Consider the following 26048-nt stretch of genomic DNA (forward strand, 5'->3'; position numbering starts at 1 on the left):
CACACTGAAACCCATCCGCACACTCTGCAACCCCTTCCCCACACACTGAAACACCTTCCCCACACACTGAACCACCTTCCCCACACACTGAAACCCCTTCCCCACACACTGAAACACCTTCCCCAAACACTTAAACCACATCCCCACTCTCTGAAACCCCTTCCCCACACACTGAAACCCCATCCACACACACTGAAACACCTTCCCCACACACTGAATCCCCTTCCCCACATACTGAAACACGTTCCCCACACACTGAAACGCCTTACACACACACTGAAATACCTTCCCCACACACTGAAACCCCTTCCCCACACACTGAAACACATCCCCACACACTGCAACCCCTTCCCCACACACTGAAACACATCCCCACACACTGAAACGTCTTCCCCACACACTGAAACACTTCCCCACACACTGAATCACCATCCCCACACACTGAAACCCCTTCCCCAAACACTGAAACTCCTTCCCCACACACTGAAACACCTTCCCCACACACAGAAACCCCTTCCGCACACACTGAAACCCTTCCCCACACACTGAAACCCCTTCCCCACACACTGAAACCCCTTCCCCACACACTGAAACTCCTTCCCCACACACTGAAACACCTTCCCCACACACAGAAACCCCTTCCGCATACACTGAAACCCTTCCCCACACACTGAAACACCTTCCCCACACACTGAAACCCCGTCCCCAGACACTGTAATCCTTCCCCACACACTGAAACACTTCCCCACACACTGAACCCCTTCCCCACTCACTGAAACCCTTCCCCAAACACTGAAACCCCTTCCCCACATACTGCAACCCCTTCCCCACAAACTGAAACCCCTTCCCCACATACTGAATACCCTTCTGCACACAATGAAACACCTTCCCCACACACTGAAACAACTTCCCCACACACTGAATCCCCTACCCCACAAACTGAAACCCCTTCCGCAAACAATGAAACAGCTTCCCCACACACTGAAACCCCTTCCCCACACACTGAAACACCTTCCCCACACACTGAAACCCCTTCCGCACACACTGAAACACCTTCCCCACACACTGAAACCCCTTCCCCACACACTGAAACCCCTTCCCCACACACTGAAACCCCTTCCCACACTCTTAAACCCCTTCCACACACACTGAAACACCTTCCCCACACACTGAAACCCCTTCCCCACAAACTGAAACCCCTTCCGCACACAAGGAAACACCTTCCCCACTCACTGAGACCCCTTCCCCACACACTGAAACACCTTCCCCACACACTGAAACCCTTCCACACACACTGCAACCCCTTCCCCAAACACGGAAACACCTTCCCTTCCCCACACAATGAAACAGCTTCCGCACACACTGAAATCCATTGCCCACACACTGAAACACCTTCCGCACACAATGAAACACCTTCCCGACACAATGAAACACCTTCCCCACACACTGAAACCACATCCCCACACACTGAAACCCCTTCCGCACACAAGGAAACACCTTCCCCACTCACTGAGACCCCTTCCCCACACACTGAAACACCTTCCCCACACACTGAAACCCTTCCACACACACTGCAACCCCTTCCCCAAACACGGAAACACCTTCCCTTCCCCACACAATGAAACAGCTTCCGCACACACTGAAATCCATTCCCCACACACTGAAACACCTTCCGCACACACTGAAACCCCTTCCGCACACACTTAAACCCCTTCCCCACACACTGAAACCCCTTCCCCACACACTGAAACCCCTTCCCCACACTCTTAAACCCCTTCCACACACACTGAAACACATTCCCCAAACACTGAAACACATCCCTACACACTGAAACCCCTTCCCCACACAATGAAACCCATCCCCACAAACTGAAACCACTTCCCCACACACAGAAACCACTTCACTACACACTGAATCACCTACCGCACACAATGAAACACCTTCCCGACACAATGAAGCACCTTCCGCACACACTGAAACCACATCCCCACACACTGAAACCCCTTCGGCACACAAGGAAACACCTTCCCCACTCACTGAAATCCCTTCCCCACACACTGAAACACCTTCCCCACACACTGAAACCCTTCCGCACACTCTGCAACCCCTTCCCCACACACTGAAACACCTTCCCCACACACTGAAACCCCTTCCCCACACACTGAAACCCCTTCCCCACACACTGAAACCCCTTCCCCACACACTGAAACACCTTCCCCACACACTGAAACAACTTCCGCACACACTGAAACCCATCCCGACACACTGAAACCCCATCCCAATACACTGAAACACATCCCCACTCTCTGAAACCCCTTCCCCACACACTGAAACCCCATCCGCACACACTGAAACACCTTCCCCACACACTGAATCCCCTTCCCCACATACTGAAACACCTTCCCCACACACTGAAACGCCTTCCACACACACTGAAATACCTTCCCCACACACTGAAACCCCTTCCCCACACACTGAAACACATCCCCACACACTGAAACCCCTTCCCCATACACTGAAACACATCCCCACTCACTGGAACGCCTTCCCCACACACTGAAACACTTCACCACAGACTGAAACCCCTTCCCCAAACACTGAAACCCCTTCTGCACTCAGTAAAATCCTTCCCCACACACTGAAACCCCATCCCCACACACTGAAACTCCTTCCCCACACACTGAAACACCTTCCCCAAACACAGAAACCCCTTCCGCACACACTGAAACACTTCCCCACACACTGAAACCCCTTTCCCACACACTGAAACCCCGTCCCCAGACACTGTAATCCTTCCCCACACACTGAAACACTTCCCCACACACTGAACCCCTTCCCCACACACTGAAACCCTTCCCCACACACTGAAACCCCTTCCCCACATACTTCAACCCCCTCCCCACAAACTGAAACCCCTTCCCCACACACTGAATACCCTTCTGCACACAATGAAACACTTTCCCCACACACTGAAACAACTTCCCCACACACTGAATCCCCTTCCCCACACACTGAAACCCCTTCCCCACACACTGAAACACCTTCCGCACACACTGAAACCCCTTCCGCACACACTGAAACCCCTTCCCCACACTCTCAAACCCCTTGCACACACACTGAAACACCTTCCCCACACACTGAAACCCCTTCCCCACACACAGAAACCCTTTCCGCACACAGTGAAACCCTTCCCCACACACTGAAACACATTCCCCAAACACTGAAACACATCCCTACACACTAAAACCCCTTCCCCACACAATGAAACCCATCCCCACAAACTGAAACCACTTCCCCACACACTGAAACCACTTCCCTACACACTGAATCCCCTTCCGCACACAATGAAACACCTTCCCCACACAATGAAACACCTTCCCGACACACTGAAACCACACCCCCACACACTGAAACCCCTTCCCCACACTCTTAAACCCCTTCCACTCACACTGAAACACCTTCCCCACACACTGAAACCACTTCCCCACACACAGAAACCCTTTCCGCACACAGTGAAACCCTTCCCCACACACTGAAACACATTCCCCAAACACTGAAACACATCCCTACACACTGAAACCCCTTCCCCACACAATGAAACCCATCCCCACAAACTGAAACCACTTCCACACACACTGAAACCACTTCACTACACACTGAATCACCTTCCGCACACAATGAAACACCTTTCCCACACAAGGAAACACCTTCCCTACACACTGAAACCACATCCCCACACACTGAAACCCCTTCCGCACACAAGGAAACACCTTCCCCACTCACTGAAATCCCTTCCCCACACACTGAAACACTTTCCCCACACACTGAAACCCATCCGTACACTCTGCAACCCCTTCCCCACACACTGAAACACCTTCCCCACACACTGAAACCCCTTCCCCACACACTGAAACCCCTTCCCCACACACTGAAACACCTTCCCCACACACTGAAACCACATCCGCACACACTGAAATCCATCCCGACACACTGAAACCCCATCCCCATACTCTGAAACACATCCCCACTCTCTGAAACCCCTTCCCCACACACTGAAACCCCATCCACACACACTGAAACACCTTCCCCACACACTGAATCCCCTTCCCCACATACTGAAACTCCTTCACCACACACTGAAACACCTTCCCCACACACAGAAACCCCTTCCGCACACACTGAAACCCTTCCCCACACACTGAAACCCCTTCCCCACACACTGAAACCCCGTCCCCAGACACTGTAATCCTTCCCCACACACTGAAACACTTCCCCACACACTGAACCCCTTCCCCACACACTGAAACCCTTCCCCAAACACTGAAACCCCTTCCCCACATACTGCAACCCCTTCCCCACAAACTGAAACCCCTTCCCCACACACTGAATACCCTTCTGCACACAATGAAACACCTTCCCCACACACTGAAACAACTTCCCCACACACTGAATCCCCTTCCCCACAAACTGAAACCCCTTCCTCACACAATGAAACAGCTTCCCCACACACTGAAACCCCTTCCTCACACACTGAAACACCTTCTGCACACACTGAAACCCCTTCCGCACACAGTGAAACACCTTCCCCACACACTGAAACCCCTTCCCCATACACTGAAACACATCCCCACACACTGCAACCCCTTCCCCACACACTGAAACACATCCCCACACACTGAAACGTCTTCCCCACACACTGAAACACTTCCCCACACACTGAATCACCATCCCCACACACTGAAACCCCTTCCCCAAACACTGAAACTCCTTCCCCACACACTGAAACACCTTCCCCAAACACAGAAACCCCTTCCGCACACACTGAAACCCTTCCCCACACACTGAAACCCCTTCCCCACACACTGAAACCCCTTCCCCACACACTGAAACTCCTTCCCCACACACTGAAACACCTTCCCCACACACAGAAACCCCTTCTGCACACACTGAAACCCTTACCCACACACTGAAACCCCTTCCCCACACACTGAAACCCCGTCCCCAGACAGTGAAATCCTTCCCCACACATTGAAACACTTCCCCACACACTGAACCCCTTCCCCACACACTGAAACCCTTCCCCAAACACTGAAACCCCTTCCCCACATACTGCCACCCCTTCCTCACAAACTGAAACCCCTTCCCCACACACTGAATACCCTTCTGCACACAATGAAACACCTTCCCCACACACTGAAACAACTTCCCCACACACTGAATCCCCTTCCCCACAAACTGAAACCCCTTCCGTAAACAATGAAACAGCTTCCCCACACACTGAAACCCCTTCCCCACACACTGAAACACCTTCCACACACACTGAAACCCCTTCCACACACACTGGAACACCTTCCCCACACACTGAAACCCCTTCCCCACACACTGAAACCCCTTCCCACATTCTTAAACCCCTTCCACACACACTGAAACACCTTCCCCACACCCTGAAACCCCTTCCCCACACACAGAAACCCTTTCCGCACACAGTGAAACCCTTCCCCACACACTAAAACACAATCCCCAAACACTGAAACACATCCCTACACACTAAAACCCCTTCCCCACACAATGAAACCCATCCCCACAAACTGAAACCACTTCCCCACACACTGAAACCACTTCCCTACACACTGAATCCCCTTCCGCACACAATGAAACACCTTCCCGACACAATGAAACACCTTCCCGACACAATGAAACACCTTCCCCACACACTGAAACCACATCCCCACACACTGAAACCCCTTCCGCACACAAGGAAACACCTTCCCCACTCACTGAGACCCCTTCCCCACACACTGAAACACCTTCCCCACACACTGAAACCCTTCCACACACACTGCAACCCCTTCCCCAAACACGGAAACACCTTCCCTTCCCCACACAATGAAACCCCTTCCGCACACACTGAAACACCTTCCCCACACACTGAAACCCCTTCCCCACTCCCTGAAACACATCCCCACACACTGCAACCCCTTCCCCAAACACTGAAACACATCCCCACACACTGAAACGTCTTCCCCACACACTGAAACCCCTTCCCCACATACTGCAACCCCTTCCCCACAAACTGAAACCCCTTCCCCACACACTGAATACCCTTCTGCACACAATGAAACACCTTCCCCACACACTGAAACAACTTCCCCACACACTGAATCCCCTTCCCCACAAACTGAAACCCCTCCCTCACACAATGAAACAGCTTCCCCACACTCTGAAACCCCTTCCTCACACACTGAAACACCTTCTGCACACACAGAAACCCCTTCCGCACACACTGAAACACCTTCCCCACACACTGAAACCCCTTCCCCACACACTGAAACACATCCCCACACACTGCAACCCCTTCCCCACACACTGAAACACATCCCCACACACTGAAACGTCTTCCCCACACACTGAAATACTTCCCCACACACTGAATCACCATCCCCACACACTGAAACCCCTTCCCCAAACACTGAGACTCCTTCCCCACACACTGAAACACCTTCCCCACACACAGAAACCCCTTCCGCACACACTGAAACCCTTCCCCACACACTGAAACCCCTTCCCCACACACTGAAACCCCTTCCCCACACACTGAAACTCCTTCCCCACACACTGAAACACCTTCCCCACACACAGAAACCCCTTCCGCACACACTGAAACCCTTCCCCACACACTGAAACCCCTTCCCCACACACTGAAACCCCGTCCCCAGACACTGTAATCCTTCCCCACACATTGAAACACTTCCCCAGACACTGAACCCCTTCCCCACACACTGAAACCCTTCCCCAAACACTGAAACCCCTTCCCCACATACTGCAACCCCTTCCTCACAAACTGAAACCCCTTCCCCACACACTGAATACCCTTCTGCACACAATGAAACAACTTCCCCACACACTGAATCCCCTTCCCCACAAACTGAAACCCCTTCCGCAAACAATGAAACAGCTTCCCCACACACTGAAACCCCTTCCCCACACACTGAAACACCTTCCACACACACTGAAACCCCTTCCACACACACTGGAACACCTTCCCCACACACTGAAACCCCTTCCGCACACACTGAAACCCCTTCCCACATTCTTAAACCCCTTCCACACACACTGAAACACCTTCCCCACACACTGAAACCCCTTCCCCACACACAGAAACACTTTCCGCACACAGTGAAACCCTTCCCCACACACTGAAACACAATCCCCAAACACTGAAACACATCCCTACACACTAAAACCCCTTCCCCACACAATGAACCCCATCCCCACAAACTGAAACCACTTCCCCACACACTGAAACCACTTCCCTACACACTGAATCCCCTTCCGCACACAATGAAACACCTTCCCGACACAATGAAACACCTTCCCCACACACTGAAACCACATCCCCACACACTGAAACCCCTTCCGCACACAAGGAAACACCTTCCCCACTCACTGAGACCCCTTCCCCACACACTGAAACACCTTCCCCACACACTGAAACCCTTCCACACACACTGCAACCCCTTCCCCAAACACGGAAACACCTTCCCTTCCCCAGACAATGAAACCCCTTCCGCACACACTGAAACACCTTCCCCACAAACTGAAACCCCTTCCCCACACACTGAAACACATCCCCACACACTGCAACCCCTTCCCCACACACTGAAACACATCCCCACACACTGAAACGTCTTCCCCACACACTGAAACACTTCCCCACACACTGAATCACCATCCCCACACACTGAAACCCCTTCCCCAAACACTGAAACTCCTTCCCCACACACTGAAACACCTTCCCCACACACAGAAACCCCTTCCGCATACACTGAAACCCTTCCCCACACACTGAAACCCCTTCCCCACACACTGAAACCCCTTCCCCACACACTGAAACTCCTTCCCCACACACTGAAACACCTTCCCCACACACAGAAACCCCTTCCGCACACACTGAAACCCTTCCCCACACACTGAAACCCCTTCCCCACACACTGAAACCCCGTCCCCAGACAGTGTAATCCTTCCCCACACATTGAAACACTTCCCCACTCACTGAAACCCTTCCCCAAACACTGAAACCCCTTCCCCACATACTGCAACCCCTTCCTCACAAACTGAAACCCCTTCCCCACACACTGAATACCCTTCTGCACACAATTAAACACCTTCCCCACACACTGAAACAACTTCCCCAAACACTGAATCCCCTTCCCCACAAACTGAAACCCCTTCCGCAAACAATGAAACAGCTTCCCCACACACTGAAACCCAATTCCCCACACACTGAAACACCTTCCACACACACTGAAACCCCTTCCACACACAATGAAACACCTTCCCCACACACTGAAACACCTTCCCCACACACTGAAACCCCTTCCCACACTCTTAAACCCCTTCCACGCACACTGAAACACCTTCCCCACACACTGAAACCCCTTCCCCACACACAGAAACCCTTTCCGCACACAGTGAAACCCTTCCCCACACACTGAAACACAATCCCCAAACACTGAAACACATCCCTACACACTAAAACCCCTTCCCCACACAATGAAACCCATCCCCACAAACTGAAACCACTTCCCCACACACTGAAACCACTTCCCTACACACTGAATCCCCTTCCGCACACAATGAAACACCTTCCCGACACAATGAAGCACCTTCCGCACACACTGAAACCACATCCCCACACACTGAAACCCCTTCCGCACACAAGGAAACACCTTCCCCATTCACTGAGACCCCTTCCCCACACACTGAAACACCTTCCCCACACACTGAAACCCTTCCACACACACTGCAACCCCTTCCCCAAACACAGAAACACCTTCCCTTCCCCACACAATGAAACAGCTTCCGCACACACTGAAATCCATTCCCCACACACTGAAACACCTTCCGCTCACACTGAAACCCCTTCCGCACACACTTAAACACCTTCCCCACACACTGAAACCCCTTCCCCACACACTGAAACCCCTTCCCCACACTCTTAAACCCCTTCCACACACAATGAAACACCTTTCCCACACACTGAAACCACTTCCCCACACACAGAATCCCTTTCCGCACACAGTGAAACCATTCCCCACACACTGAAACACATTCCGCAAACACTGAAACACATCCCTACACACTGAAACCCCTTCCCCACACAATGAAACCCATCCCCACAAACTGAAACCACTTCCCCACACACTGAAACCACTTCACTACACACTGAATCACCTACCGCACACAATGAAACACCTTCCTCACACAATGAAACACCTTCCCGACACACTGAAACCACATCCCCACACACTGAAACCCCTTCCGCACACAAGGAAACACCTTCCCCACTCACTGAAATCCCTTCCCCACACACTGAAACACCTTCCCCACACACTGAAACCCTTCCGCACACTCTGCAACCCCTTCCACACACACTGAAACACCTTCGCCACACACTGAAACCCCTTCCCCACACACTGAAACCCCTTCCACCACACACTGAAACCCCTTCCCCACACACTGAAACACCTTCCCCACACACTGAAACAACTTCCGCACACACTGAAACCCATCCCGACACACTGATACCCCATCCCCATACACTGAAACACATCCCCACTCTCTGAAACCCCTTCCCCACACACTGAAACCCCATTCGCACACACTGAAACACCTTCCCCACACACTGAATCCCCATCCCCACATACTGAAACACCTTCCCCACACACTAAAACGCCTTCCACACACACTGAAATACCTTCCCCACACACTGAAACCCCTTCCCCACACAGTGAAACACATCCCCACACACTGAAACCCCTTCCCCATACACTGAAACACATCCCCACTCACTGGAACGCCTTCCCCACACACTGAAACACTTCACCACACACTGAAACACCATCACCACAGACTGAAACCCCTTCCCCAAACACTGAAACCCCTTCTGCACTCAGTAAAATCCTTCCCCACACACTGAAACCCCATCCCCACACACTGAAACTCCTTCCCCACACACTGAAACACCTTCCCCACACACAGAAACCCCTTCCGCACACACTGAAACACTTCCGCACACACTGAAACCCCTTTCCCACACACTGAAACCCCGTCCCCAGACACTGTAATCCTTCCCCACACACTGAAACACTTGCCCACACACTGAACCCCTTCCCCACCCACTGAAACCCTTCCCCACACACTGAAACCCCTTCCCCACATACTGCAACCCCCTCCCCACAAACTGAAACCCCTTCCCCACACACTGAATACCCTTCTGCACACAATGAAACACTTTCCCCACACACTGAAACAACTTCCCCACACACTGAATCCCCTTCCCCACAAACTGAAACCCCTTCCGCACACAATGAAACAGCTTCCCCACACACTGAAACCCCTTCCCCACACACTGAAACACCATCCGCACACACTGAAACCCCTTCCGCACACACTGAAACCCCTTCCCACATTCTTAAACCCCTTCCACACACACTGAAACACCTTCCCCACACACTGAAACCCCTTCCCCACACACAGAAACACTTTCCGCACACAGTGAAACCCTTCCCCACACACTGAAACACAATCCCCAAACACTGAAACACATCCCTACACACTAAAACCCCTTCCCCACACAATGAAACCCATCCCCACAAACTGAAACCACTTCCCCACACACTGAAACCACTTCCCTACACACTGAATCCCCTTCCGCACACAATGAAACACCTTCCCGACACAATGAAACACCTTCCCCACACACTGAAACCACATCCCCACACACTGAAACCCCTTCCGCACACAAGGAAACACCTTCCCCACTCACTGAGACCCCTTCCCCACACACTGAAACACCTTCCCCACACACTGAAACCCTTCCACACACACTGCAACCCCTTCCCCAAACACGGAAACACCTTCCCTTCCCCACACAATGAAACCCCTTCCGCACACACTGAAACACCTTCCCCACACACTGAAACCCCTTCCCCACACACTGAAACACATCCCCACACACTTCAACCCCTTCCCCACACACTGAAACACATCCCCACACACTGAAACGTCTTCCCCACACACTGAAACACTTCCCCACACACTGAATCACCATCCCCACACACTGAAACCCCTTCCCCAAACACTGAAACTCCTTCCCCACACACTGAAACACCTTCCCCACACACAGAAACCCCTTCCGCACACACTGAAACCCTTCCCCACACACTGAAACCCCTTCCCCACACACTGAAACCCCTTCCCCACACACTGAAACTCCTTCCCCACACACTGAAACACCTTCCCCACACACAGAAACCCCTTCCGCACACACTGAAACCCTTCCCCACACACTGAAACCCCTTCCCCACACACTGAAACCCCGTCCCCAGACAGTATAATCCTTCCCCACACATTGAAACACTTCCCCACACACTGAACCCCTTCCCCACACACTGAAACCCTTCCCCAAACACTGAAACCCCTTCCCCACATACTGCAACCCCTTCCTCACAAACTGAAACCCCTTCCCCACACACTGAATACCCTTCTGCACACAATGAAACACCTTCCCCACACACTGAAACAACTTCCCCAAACACTGAATCCCCTTCCCCACAAACTGAAACCCCTTCCGCAAACAATGAAACAGCTTCCCCACACACTGAAACCCAATTCCCCACACACTGAAACCCCTTCCACACACACTGAAACCCCTTCCACACACACTGAAACACCTTCCCCACACACTGAAACCCCTTCCCCACACACTGAAACCCCTTCCCACACTCTTAAACCCCTTCCACACACACTGAAACACCTTCCCCACACACTGAAACCCCTTCCCCACACACAGAAACCCTTTCCGCACACAGTGAAACCCTTCCCCACACACTGAAACACAATCCCCAAACACTGAAACACATCCGTACACACTAAAACCCCTTCCCCACACAATGAAACCCATCCCCACAAACTGAAACCACTTCCCCACACACTGAAACCACTTCCCTACACACTGAATCCCCTTCCACACACAATGAAACACCTTCCCGACACAATGAAGCACCTTCCGCACACACTGAAACCACATCCCCACACACTGAAACCCCTTCCGCACACAAGGAAACACCTTCCCCCATTCACTGAGACCCCTTCCCCACACACTGAAACACCTTCCCCACACACTGAAACCCTTCCACACACACTGCAACCCCTTCCCCAAACACGGAAACACCTTCCCTTCCCCACACAATGAAACAGCTTCCGCACACACTGAAATCCATTCCCCACACACTGAAACACCTTCCGCACACACTGAAACCCCTTCCGCACACACTTAAACACTTTCCCCACACACTGAAACCCCTTCCCCACACACTGAAACCCCTTCCCCACACTCTTAAACCCCTTCCACACACAATGAAACACCTTTCCCACACACTGAAACCACTTCCCCACACACAGAATCCCTTTCCGCACACAGTGAAACCATTCCCCACACACTGAAACACATTCCGCAAACACTGAAACACATCCCTACACACTGAAACCCCTTCCCCACACAATGAAACCCATCCCCACAAACTGAAACCACTTCCCCACACACTGAAACCACTTCACTACACACTGAATCACCTACCGCACACAATGAAACACCTTCCTCACACAATGAAACACCTTCCCGACACACTGAAACCACATCCCCACACACTGAAACCCCTTCCGCACACAAGGAAACACCTTCCCCACTCACTGAAATCCCTTCCCCACACACTGAAACACCTTCCCCACACACTGAAACCCTTCCGCACACTCTGCAACCCCTTCCCCACACACTGAAACACCTTCGCCACACACTGAAACCCCTTCCCCACACACTGAAACCCCTTCCCCACACACTGAAACCCCTTCCCCACACACTGAAACACCTTCCCCACACACTGAAACAACTTCCGCACACACTGAAACCCATCCCGACACACTGAAACCCCATCCCCATACACTGAAACACATCCCCACTCTCTGAAACCCCTTCCCCACACACTGAAACCCCATTCGCACACACTGAAACACCTTCCCCACACACTGAATCCCCATCCCCACATACTGAAACACCTTCCCCACACACTAAAACGCCTTCCACACACACTGAAATACCTTCCCCACACACTGAAACCCCTTCCCCACACAGTGAAACACATCCCCACACACTGAAACCCCTTCCCCATACACTGAAACACATCCCCACTCACTGGAACGCCTTCCCCACACACTGAAACACTTCACCACACACTGAAACACCATCAGCACAGACTGAAACCCCTTCCCCAAACACTGAAACCCCTTCTGCACTCAGTAAAATCCTTCCCCACACACTGAAACCCCATCCCCACACACTGAAACTCCTTCCCCACTCACTGAAACACCTTCCCCACACACAGAAACCCCTTCCGCACACACTGAAACACTTCCCCACACACTGAAACCCCTTTCCCACACACTGAAACCCCGTCCCCAGACACTGTAATCCTTCCCCACACACTGAAACACTTGCCCACACACTGAACCCCTTCCCCACACACTGAATCACCATCCCCACACACTGAAACCCCTTCCCCAAACACTGAAACTCCTTCCCCACACACTGAAACACCTTCCCCACACACAGAAACCCCTTCCGCACACACTGAAACCCTTCCCCACACACTGAAACCCCTTCCCCACACACTGAAACCCCTTCCCCACACACTGAAACTCCTTCCCCACACACTGAAACACCTTCCCCACACACAGAAACCCCTTCCGCACACACTGAAACCCTTCCCCACACACTGAAACCCCTTCCCCACACACTGAAACCCCGTCCCCAGACAGTATAATCCTTCCCCACACATTGAAACACTTCCCCACACACTGAACCCCTTCCCCACACACTGAAACCCTTCCCCAAACACTGAAACCCCTTCCCCACATACTGCAACCCCTTCCTCACAAACTGAAACCCCTTCCCCACACACTGAATACCCTTCTGCACACAATGAAACACCTTCCCCACACACTGAAACAACTTCCCCAAACACTGAATCCCCTTCCCCACAAACTGAAACCCCTTCCGCAAACAATGAAACAGCTTCCCCACACACTGAAACCCAATTCCCCACACACTGAAACCCCTTCCACACACACTGAAACCCCTTCCACACACACTGAAACACCTTCCCCACACACTGAAACCCCTTCCCCACACACTGAAACCCCTTCCCACACTCTTAAACCCCTTCCACACACACTGAAACACCTTCCCCACACACTGAAACCCCTTCCCCACACACAGAAACCCTTTCCGCACACAGTGAAACCCTTCCCCACACACTGAAACACAATCCCCAAACACTGAAACACATCCGTACACACTAAAACCCCTTCCCCACACAATGAAACCCATCCCCACAAACTGAAACCACTTCCCCACACACTGAAACCACTTCCCTACACACTGAATCCCCTTCCACACACAATGAAACACCTTCCCGACACAATGAAGCACCTTCCGCACACACTGAAACCACATCCCCACACACTGAAACCCCTTCCGCACACAAGGAAACACCTTCCCCCATTCACTGAGACCCCTTCCCCACACACTGAAACACCTTCCCCACACACTGAAACCCTTCCACACACACTGCAACCCCTTCCCCAAACACGGAAACACCTTCCCTTCCCCACACAATGAAACAGCTTCCGCACACACTGAAATCCATTCCCCACACACTGAAACACCTTCCGCACACACTGAATCCCCTTCCGCACACACTTAAACACTTTCCCCACACACTGAAACCCCTTCCCCACACACTGAAACCCCTTCCCCACACTCTTAAACCCCTTCCACACACAATGAAACACCTTTCCCACACACTGAAACCACTTCCCCACACACAGAATCCCTTTCCGCACACAGTGAAACCATTCCCCACACACTGAAACACATTCCGCAAACACTGAAACACATCCCTACACACTGAAACCCCTTCCCCACACAATGAAACCCATCCCCACAAACTGAAACCACTTCCCCACACACTGAAACCACTTCACTACACACTGAATCACCTACCGCACACAATGAAACACCTTCCTCACACAATGAAACACCTTCCCGACACACTGAAACCACATCCCCACACACTGAAACCCCTTCCGCACACAAGGAAACACCTTCCCCACTCACTGAAATCCCTTCCCCACACACTGAAACACCTTCCCCACACACTGAAACACTTCCGCACACTCTGCAACCCCTTCCCCACACACTGAAACACCTTCGCCACACACTGAAACCCCTTCCCCACACACTGAAACCCCTTCCCCACACACTGAAACCCCTTCCCCACACACTGAAACACCTTCCCCACACACTGAAACAACTTCCGCACACACTGAAACCCATCCCGACACACTGAAACCCCATCCCCATACACTGAAACACATCCCCACTCTCTGAAACCCCTTCCCCACACACTGAAACCCCATTCGCACACACTGAAACTCCTTCCCCACACACTGAATCCCCATCCCCACATACTGAAACACCTTCCCCACACACTAAAACGCCTTCCACACACACTGAAATACCTTCCCCACACACTGAAACCCCTTCCCCACACAGTGAAACACATCCCCACACACTGAAACCCCTTCCCCATACACTGAAACACATCCCCACTCACTGGAACGCCTTCCCCACACACTGAAACACTTCACCACACACTGAAACACCATCAGCACAGACTGAAACCCCTTCCCCAAACACTGAAACCCCTTCTGCACTCAGTAAAATCCTTCCCCACACACTGAAACCCCATCCCCACACACTGAAACTCCTTCCCCACTCACTGAAACACCTTCCCCACACACAGAAACCCCTTCCGCACACACTGAAACACTTCCCCACACACTGAAACCCCTTTCCCACACACTGAAACCCCGTCCCCAGACACTGTAATCCTTCCCCACACACTGAAACACTTGCCCACACACTGAACCCCTTCCCCACCCACTGAAACCCTTCCCCACACACTGAAACCCCTTCCCCACATACTGCAACCCCCTCCCCACAAACTGAAACCCCTTCCCCACACACTGAATACCCTTCTGCACACAATGAAACACTTTCCCCACACACTGAAACAACTTCCCCACACACTGAATCCCCTTCCCCACAAACTGAAACCCCTTCCGCACACAATGAAACAGCTTCCCCACACACTGAAACCCCTTCCCCACACACTGAAACACCTTCCGCACACACTGAAACCCCTTCCGCACACACTGAAACCCCTTCCCCACACTCTTAAACCCCTTCCACACACACTGAAACACCTTCCCCACACACTGAAACCCCTTCCCCACACACAGAAACACTTTCCGCACACAGTGAAACCCTTCCCCACACACTGAAACACATTCCCCAAACACTGAAACACATCCCTACACACTAAAACCCCTTCCCCACGCAATGAAACCCATCCCCACAAACTGAAACCACTTCCCCACACACTGAAACCACTTCCCTACACACTGAATCCCCTTCCGCACACAATGAAACAACTTCACCACACAATGAAACACCTTCCCTACACACTGAAACCACATCCCCACACACTGAAACCACTTTCGCACACACTGAAACCCATCCCGACACACTGAAACCCCATCCCCATACACTGAAACACATCCCCACTCTCTGAAACCCCTTCCCCACACACTGAAACCCCTTCCGCACACTCTGAAACACCTTCCCCACACACTGAAACCCCTTCCCCACAGACTGAATCCCATTCCGCACACACTGAAACCCCCTCTGCACACACTGAAACACCTTCCCCACACACAGAAACCCCTTCCCCACACACTGCTACACCATCCCGACACACTGAAACCCCTTCTGCACACAATGAAACACCTTCCGCAAACCCTGAAACCCCTTCCCCACACACTGAAAGCCCTTCTGCACACAGTGAAAACCTTCCCCACACATTGAAACCCCTTCCCCACACACTGAGACCCCTTCCCCACGTACTGAAACACATCCCCATACACTGAAACACCTTCCCCACACCCTGAAACCCCTTCCCCACACACTGAAACCCCATCTGCAATCAGTGAAATCCTACCCCACACACTGAAACCCCTTCCCCACACACTGAAACACCTTCCCCACACTACTGGAACACCTTCCCCACACACTGAACCCCCTTCCGCACACAATGAAACCCTTCCCCACACACTGAAACCCCTTTCCCACACACTGAAACCCCTTTCCCACACACTGAAACCCCGTCCCCAGACACTGTAATCCTTCCCCACACACTGAAACACTTCCCCACACACTGAAACCCCTTCCCCACACACTGAAACTCCTTCCCCACACACTGAAACGCTTCCCCACACACTGAAACACCTTTACCACACTATTACACCCCTTCCCCAATCACTGTAACCATTTCCCCACACACTGAAACACCTACCCCACACACTGAAACCCCTTCCGCACACACTGAAACACATCCCCACATAATGAAACCCATCCCCACACACTGAAACCCATCCCCACACACTGAAACCCCTTCCCACCACACTGAAACCCCTTCCCCACACAGTGAAACACATCCCCACACACTGAAACACCTTCCCCACACACTGAAACTCCTTCCGCACACACTGAAACCCATCCCCACACACTAACACACCTTCCCCACACACTGAAACCCTTCCCCACACACTGAAACTCATCCCCAAACACTGAAACACATCCCCACACACTGAAACACCTTCCCCACACATTGAAACCCCTTCCCCACACACTGAAACACCTTCCCCACACACTGAAACACCTTCCCCACACATTGAAACCCCTTCCCCACACACTGAAACACCTTCCCCACACGCTGAAACAGATTCCCCACACACTGAAATACCTTCCCCACAAACTGAAACATCTGCCCCACACACTGAAACCCCTTCCCCACACACTGAAACAACTTCCCCACACACTGAAACCCCTTCCCCACACTCTTAAACCCCTTCCACACACACTGAAACACCTTCCCCACACACTGAAACCCCTTCCCCACACACAGAAACCCTTTCCGCACACAGTGAAACCCTTCCCCACACACTGAAACACATTCCCCAAACACTGAAACACATCCCTACACACTAAAACCCCTTCCCCACACAATGAAACCCATCCCCACAAACTGAAACCACTTCCCCACACACTGAAACCACTTCCCTACACACTGAATCCCCTTCCGCACACAATGAAACAACTTCACCACACAATGAAACACCTTCCCTAGACACTGAAACCACATCCCCACACACTGAAACCCCTTCCGCACACAAGGAAACACCTTCCCCACTCACTGAGACCCCTTCCCCACTCACTGAGACCCCTTCCCCACACACTGAAACACCTTCCCCACACACTGAAACCCTTCCGCACACACTGCAACCCCTTCCCCAAACACTGAAACCCCTTCCCTTCCCCACACACTGAAACCCCTTCCCCACACACTGAAACCCCTTCCCCACACACTGAAACACCTTCCGCACACACTGAAACCACTTTCGCACACACTGAAACCCATCCCGACACACTGAAACCCCATCCCCATACACTGAAACACATCCCCACTCTCTGAAACCCCTTCCCCACACACTGAAACCCCTTCCGCACACTCTGAAACACCTTCCCCACACACTGAAACCCCTTCCCCACAGACTGAATCCCATTCCGCACACACTGAAACCCCCTCTGCACACACTGAAACACCTTCCCCACACACAGAAACCCCTTCCCCACACACTGCTACACCATCCCGACACACTGAAACCCCTTCTGCACACAATGAAACACCTTCCGCAAACCCTGAAACCCCTTCCCCACACACTGAAAGCCCTTCTGCACACAGTGAAAACCTTCCCCACACATTGAAACCCCTTCCCCACACACTGAGACCCCTTCCCCACGTACTGAAACACATCCCCATACACTGAAACACCTTCCCCACACCCTGAAACCCCTTCCCCACACACTGAAACCCCTTCTGCACTCAGTGAAATCCTACCCCACACACTGAAACCCCTTCCCCACACACTGAAACCCCTTCCCCACACTACTGGAACACCTTCCCCACACACTGAACCCCCTTCCGCACACAATGAAACCCTTCCCCACACACTGAAACCCCTTTCCCACACACTGAAACCCCTTTCCCACACACTGAAACCCCGTCCCCAGACACTGTAATCCTTCCCCACACACTGAAACACTTCCCCACACACTGAAACCCCTTCCCCACACACTGAAACCCCTTCCCCACACACTGAAACGCTTCCCCACACACTGAAACACCTTTCCCACACTATTACACCCCTTCCCCAATCACTGTAACCATTTCCCCACACACTGAAACACCTACCCCACACACTGAAAATCCTTCCGCACACACTGAAACACATCCCCACATACTGAAACCCATCCCCACACACTGAAATCCATCCCCACACACTGAAACCCCTTCCCACCACACTGAAACCCCTTCCCCACACAGTGAAACACATCCCCACACACTGAAACACCTTCCCCACACACTGAAACTCCTTCCGCACACACTGAAACCCATCCCCACACACTAACACACCTTCCCCACACACTGAAACCCTTCCCCACACACTGAAACTCATCCCCAAACACTGAAACACATCCCCACACACTGAAACACCTTCCCCACACATTGAAACCCCTTCCCCACACACTGAAACACCTTACCCACACGCTGAAACAGATTCCCCACACACTGAAATACCTTCCCCACAAACTGAAACATCTGCCCCACACACTGAAACCCCTTCCCCACTGAGTGAAACACCTTCCCCACACACTGAAACAACTTCCCCAAACACTGAAAACCCTTCCCCACACACTGAAACCCTTCCCCACACACTGAAACACTTCGCCACACACTGAAACCCCTGCCCCACAAACTGAAACCCCTTCCCCACACACTGAAACCCCTTCCCCACACACTGAAACCCTTCCCCACATACTGAAGACCCTTCCGCACGCACTGAAACCCCTTCCCCAAAACTGAAAACCTTCCCCACACACTGAAACACCTTCCCCACACACTGAAACACCTTCCCCACACACTGAAACTCATCCCCACACACTGAAACACATCCCCACACACTGAAACACCTTCCCCACACACTGAAACCCCTTCCCCACACACTGAAACACCTTCCCCACACACTGAAACAGCTTGCCCACACTCTGAAATACCTTCCACATACACTGAAACACCTGCCTCACACACTGAAACCCCTTCCCCACACACTGAAACACATTCCCCACACACTGAAACACATTCCCCACACACTGAAACAACTTCCCCACACACTGAAACCCCTTCCCCACACACTGAAACCGCGTCCCCACACACTGTAACCCTTCCCCACACACAGAAACACTTCGCCACACACTGAAACCCCTTCCCCACAAACTGAAACCCTTCCCCACATACTGAAACCACTTGCGCACACACTGAAACACCTTCGCCAAAACTGAAAACCTTCCCCACAAACTGAAGCCCTTCCCCACACACTGATACCCCTTCACCACATACTGAAACCCCTTCCCCACACACTGAAATACCTTCCCCACACACTGCAACGCCATCCGCACACAGTTAAACAAAACAATTCCCCACACACTGAAACCCCTTCCCCACACACTGAAACCCCTTCCCTCCACACTGAATCCCCTCCGCACACAATGAAACACCTTCCCCACACAATGAAACACCTTCCCCACACACTGAATCCCCTTACCCACACACTGATACCCCTTCCGCACACAATGAAACACCTTCCCCAAACACTGAAACCCCTTCCCCACACACTGAAACCCCTTCCGCACACACTGAAACCCCTTCCGAAAACACACTGAAACCCATCCCCACACACTGTAACCCATCCCCACACACTGAAACCCAACCCCACACACTGAAACACCTTCCCCACACACTGAACCCCTTCCCCACACACTGTAACACATCCCCACACACTGAAACATCTTCCCCAAACACTGAAACCCCTTCCCCACACACTGAAACACTTCCCCCACACACTGAAACCCCTTCCCCACAAACTGAAATCCCTTCCCCACACACTGAAACCCCTTCCCCACACACTGAAACCCCTTCCCCACACTCTTAAACCCCTTCCCCACACACAGAATCCCTTTCCGCACACAGTGAAACCATTCCCCACACACTGAAACACATTCCGCAAACACTGAAACACATCCCTACACACTGAAACCCCTTCCCCACACAATGAAACCCATCCCCACAAACTGAAACCACTTCCCCACACACTGAAACCACTTCACTACACACTGAATCACCTACCGCACACAATGAAACACCTTCCTCACACAATGAAACACCTTCCCGACACACTGAAACCACATCCCCACACACTGAAACCCCTTCCGCACACAAGGAAACACCTTCCCCACTCACTGAAATCCCTTCCCCACACACTGAAACACCTTCCCCACACACTGAAACCCTTCCGCACACTCTGCAACCCCTTCCCCACACACTGAAACACCTTCGCCACACACTGAAACCCCTTCCCCACACACTGAAACCCCTTCCCCACACACTGAAACCCCTTCCCCACACACTGAAACACCTTCCCCACACACTGAAACAACTTCCGCACACACTGAAACCCATCCCGACACACTGAAACCCCATCCCCATACACTGAAACACATCCCCACTCTCTGAAACCCCTTCCCCACACACTGAAACCCCATTCGCACACACTGAAACACCTTCCCCACACACTGAATCCCCATCCCCACATACTGAAACACCTTCCCCACACACTAAAACGCCTTCCACACACACTGAAATACCTTCCCCACACACTGAAACCCCTTCCCCACACAGTGAAACACATCCCCACACACTGAAACCCCTTCCCCATACACTGAAACACATCCCCACTCACTGGAACGCCTTCCCCACACACTGAAACACTTCACCACACACTGAAACACCATCACCACAGACTGAAACCCCTTCCCCAAACACTGAAACCCCTTCTGCACTCAGTAAAATCCTTCCCCACACACTGAAACCCCATCCCCACACACTGAAACTCCTTCCCCACACACTGAAACACCTTCCCCACACACAGAAACCCCTTCCGCACACACTGAAACACTTCCGCACACACTGAAACCCCTTTCCCACACACTGAAACCCCGTCCCCAGACACTGTAATCCTTCCCCACACACTGAAACACTTGCCCACACACTGAACCCCTTCCCCACCCACTGAAACCCTTCCCCACACACTGAAACCCCTTCCCCACATACTGCAACCCCCTCCCCACAAACTGAAACCCCTTCCCCACACACTGAATACCCTTCTGCACACAATGAAACACTTTCCCCACACACTGAAACAACTTCCCCACACACTGAATCCCCTTCCCCACAAACTGAAACCCCTTCCGCACACAATGAAACAGCTTCCCCACACACTGAAACCCCTTCCCCACACACTGAAACACCTTCCGCACACACTGAAGCCCCTTCCGCACACACTGAAACCCCTTCCCACATTCTTAAACCCCTTCCACACACACTGAAACACCTTCCCCACACACTGAAACCCCTTCCCCACACACAGAAACACTTTCCGCACACAGTGAAACCCTTCCCCACACACTGAAACACAATCCCCAAACACTGAAACACATCCCTACACACTAAAACCCCTTCCCCACACAATGAAACCCATCCCCACAAACTGAAACCACTTCCCCACACACTGAAACCACTTCCCTACACACTGAATCCCCTTCCGCACACAATGAAACACCTTCCTGACACAATGAAACACCTTCCCCACACACTGAAACCACATCCCCACACACTGAAACCCCTTCCGCACACAAGGAAACACCTTCCCCACTCACTGAGACCCCTTCCCCACACACTGAAACACCTTCCCCACACACTGAAACCCTTCCACACACACTGCAACCCCTTCCCCAAACACGGAAACACCTTCCCTTCCCCACACAATGAAACCCCTTCCGCACACACTGAAACACCTTCCCCACACACTGAAACCCCTTCCCCACACACTGAAACACATCCCCACACACTTCAACCCCTTCCCCACACACTGAAACACATCCCCACACACTGAAACGTCTTCCCCACACACTGAAACACTTCCCCACACACTGAATCACCATCCCCACACACTGAAACCCCTTCCCCAAACACTGAAACTCCTTCCCCACACACTGAAACACCTTCCCCACACACAGAAACCCCTTCCGCACACACTGAAACCCTTCCCCACACACTGAAACCCCTTCCCCACACACTGAAACCCCTTCCCCACACACTGAAACTCCTTCCCCACACACTGAAACACCTTCCCCACACACAGAAACCCCTTCCGCACACACTGAAACCCTTCCCCACACACTGAAACCCCTTCCCCACACACTGAAACACCGTCCCCAGACAGTATAATCCTTCCCCACACATTGAAACACTTCCCCACACACTGAACCCCTTCCCCACACACTGAAACCCTTCCCCAAACACTGAAACCCCTTCCCCACATACTGCAACCCCTTCCTCACAAACTGAAACCCCTTCCCCACACACTGAATACCCTTCTGCACACAATGAAACACCTTCCCCACACACTGAAACAACTTCCCCAAACACTGAATCCCCTTCCCCACAAACTGAAACCCCTTCCGCAAACAATGAAACAGCTTCCCCACACACTGAAACCCAATTCCCCACACACTGAAACCCCTTCCACACACACTGAAACCCCTTCCACACACACTGAAACACCTTCCCCACACACTGAAACCCCTTCCCCACACACTGAAACCCCTTCCCACACTCTTAAACCCCTTCCACACACACTGAAACACCTTCCCCACACACTGAAACCCCTTCCCCACACACAGAAACCCTTTCCGCACACAGTGAAACCCTTCCCCACACACTGAAACACAATCCCCAAACACTGAAACACATCCGTACACACTAAAACCCCTTCCCCACACAATGAAACCCATCCCCACAAACTGAAACCACTTCCCCACACACTGAAACCACTTCCCTACACACTGAATCCCCTTCCACACACAATGAAACACCTTCCCGACACAATGAAGCACCTTCCGCACACACTGAAACCACATCCCCACACACTGAAACCCCTTCCGCACACAAGGAAACACCTTCCCCCATTCACTGAGACCCCTTCCCCACACACTGAAACACCTTCCCCACACACTGAAACCCTTCCACACACACTGCAACCCCTTCCCCAAACACGGAAACACCTTCCCTTCCCCACACAATGAAACAGCTTCCGCACACACTGAAATCCATTCCCCACACACTGAAACACCTTCCGCACACACTGAAACCCCTTCCGCACACACTTAAACACTTTCCCCACACACTGAAACCCCTTCCCCACACACTGAAACCCCTTCCCCACACTCTTAAACCCCTTCCACACACAATGAAACACCTTTCCCACACACTGAAACCACTTCCCCACACACAGAATCCCTTTCCGCACACAGTGAAACCATTCCCCACACACTGAAACACATTCCGCAAACACTGAAACACATCCCTACACACTGAAACCCCTTCCCCACACAATGAAACCCATCCCCACAAACTGAAACCACTTCCCCACACACTGAAACCACTTCACTACACACTGAATCACCTACCGCACACAATGAAACACCTTCCTCACACAATGAAACACCTTCCCGACACACTGAAACCACATCCCCACACACTGAAACCCCTTCCGCACACAAGGAAACACCTTCCCCACTCACTGAAATCCCTTCCCCACACACTGAAACACCTTCCCCACACACTGAAACCCTTCCGCACACTCTGCAACCCCTTCCCCACACACTGAAACACCTTCGCCACACACTGAAACCCCTTCCCCACACACTGAAACCCCTTCCCCACACACTGAAACCCCTTCCCCACACACTGAAACACCTTCCCCACACACTGAAACAACTTCCGCACACACTGAAACCCATCCCGACACACTGAAACCCCATCCCCATACACTGAAACACATCCCCACTCTCTGAAACCCCTTCCCCACACACTGAAACCCCATTCGCACACACTGAAACACCTTCCCCACACACTGAATCCCCATCCCCACATACTGAAACACCTTCCCCACACACTAAAACGCCTTCCACACACACTGAAATACCTTCCCCACACACTGAAACCCCTTCCCCACACAGTGAAACACATCCCCACACACTGAAACCCCTTCCCCATACACTGAAACACATCCCCACTCACTGGAACGCCTTCCCCACACACTGAAACACTTCACCACACACTGAAACACCATCAGCACAGACTGAAACCCCTTCCCCAAACACTGAAACCCCTTCTGCACTCAGTAAAATCCTTCCCCACACACTGAAACCCCATCCCCACACACTGAAACTCCTTCCCCACTCACTGAAACACCTTCCCCACACACAGAAACCCCTTCCGCACACACTGAAACACTTCCCCACACACTGAAACCCCTTTCCCACACACTGAAACCCCGTCCCCAGACACTGTAATCCTTCCCCACACACTGAAACACTTGCCCACACACTGAACCCCTTCCCCACCCACTGAAACCCTTCCCCACACACTGAAACCCCTTCCCCACATACTGCAACCCTCTCCCCACAAACTGAAACCCCTTCCCCACACACTGAATACCCTTCTGCACACAATGAAACACTTTCCCCACACACTGAAACAACTTCCCCACACACTGAATCCCCTTCCCCACAAACTGAAACCCCTTCCGCACACAATGAAACAGCTTCCCCACACACTGAAACCCCT

This window comes from Heterodontus francisci, chromosome 33 (genome assembly GCF_036365525.1).
Source record: "Heterodontus francisci isolate sHetFra1 chromosome 33, sHetFra1.hap1, whole genome shotgun sequence".
In the NCBI taxonomy this organism is placed as follows: domain Eukaryota; kingdom Metazoa; phylum Chordata; class Chondrichthyes; order Heterodontiformes; family Heterodontidae; genus Heterodontus; species Heterodontus francisci.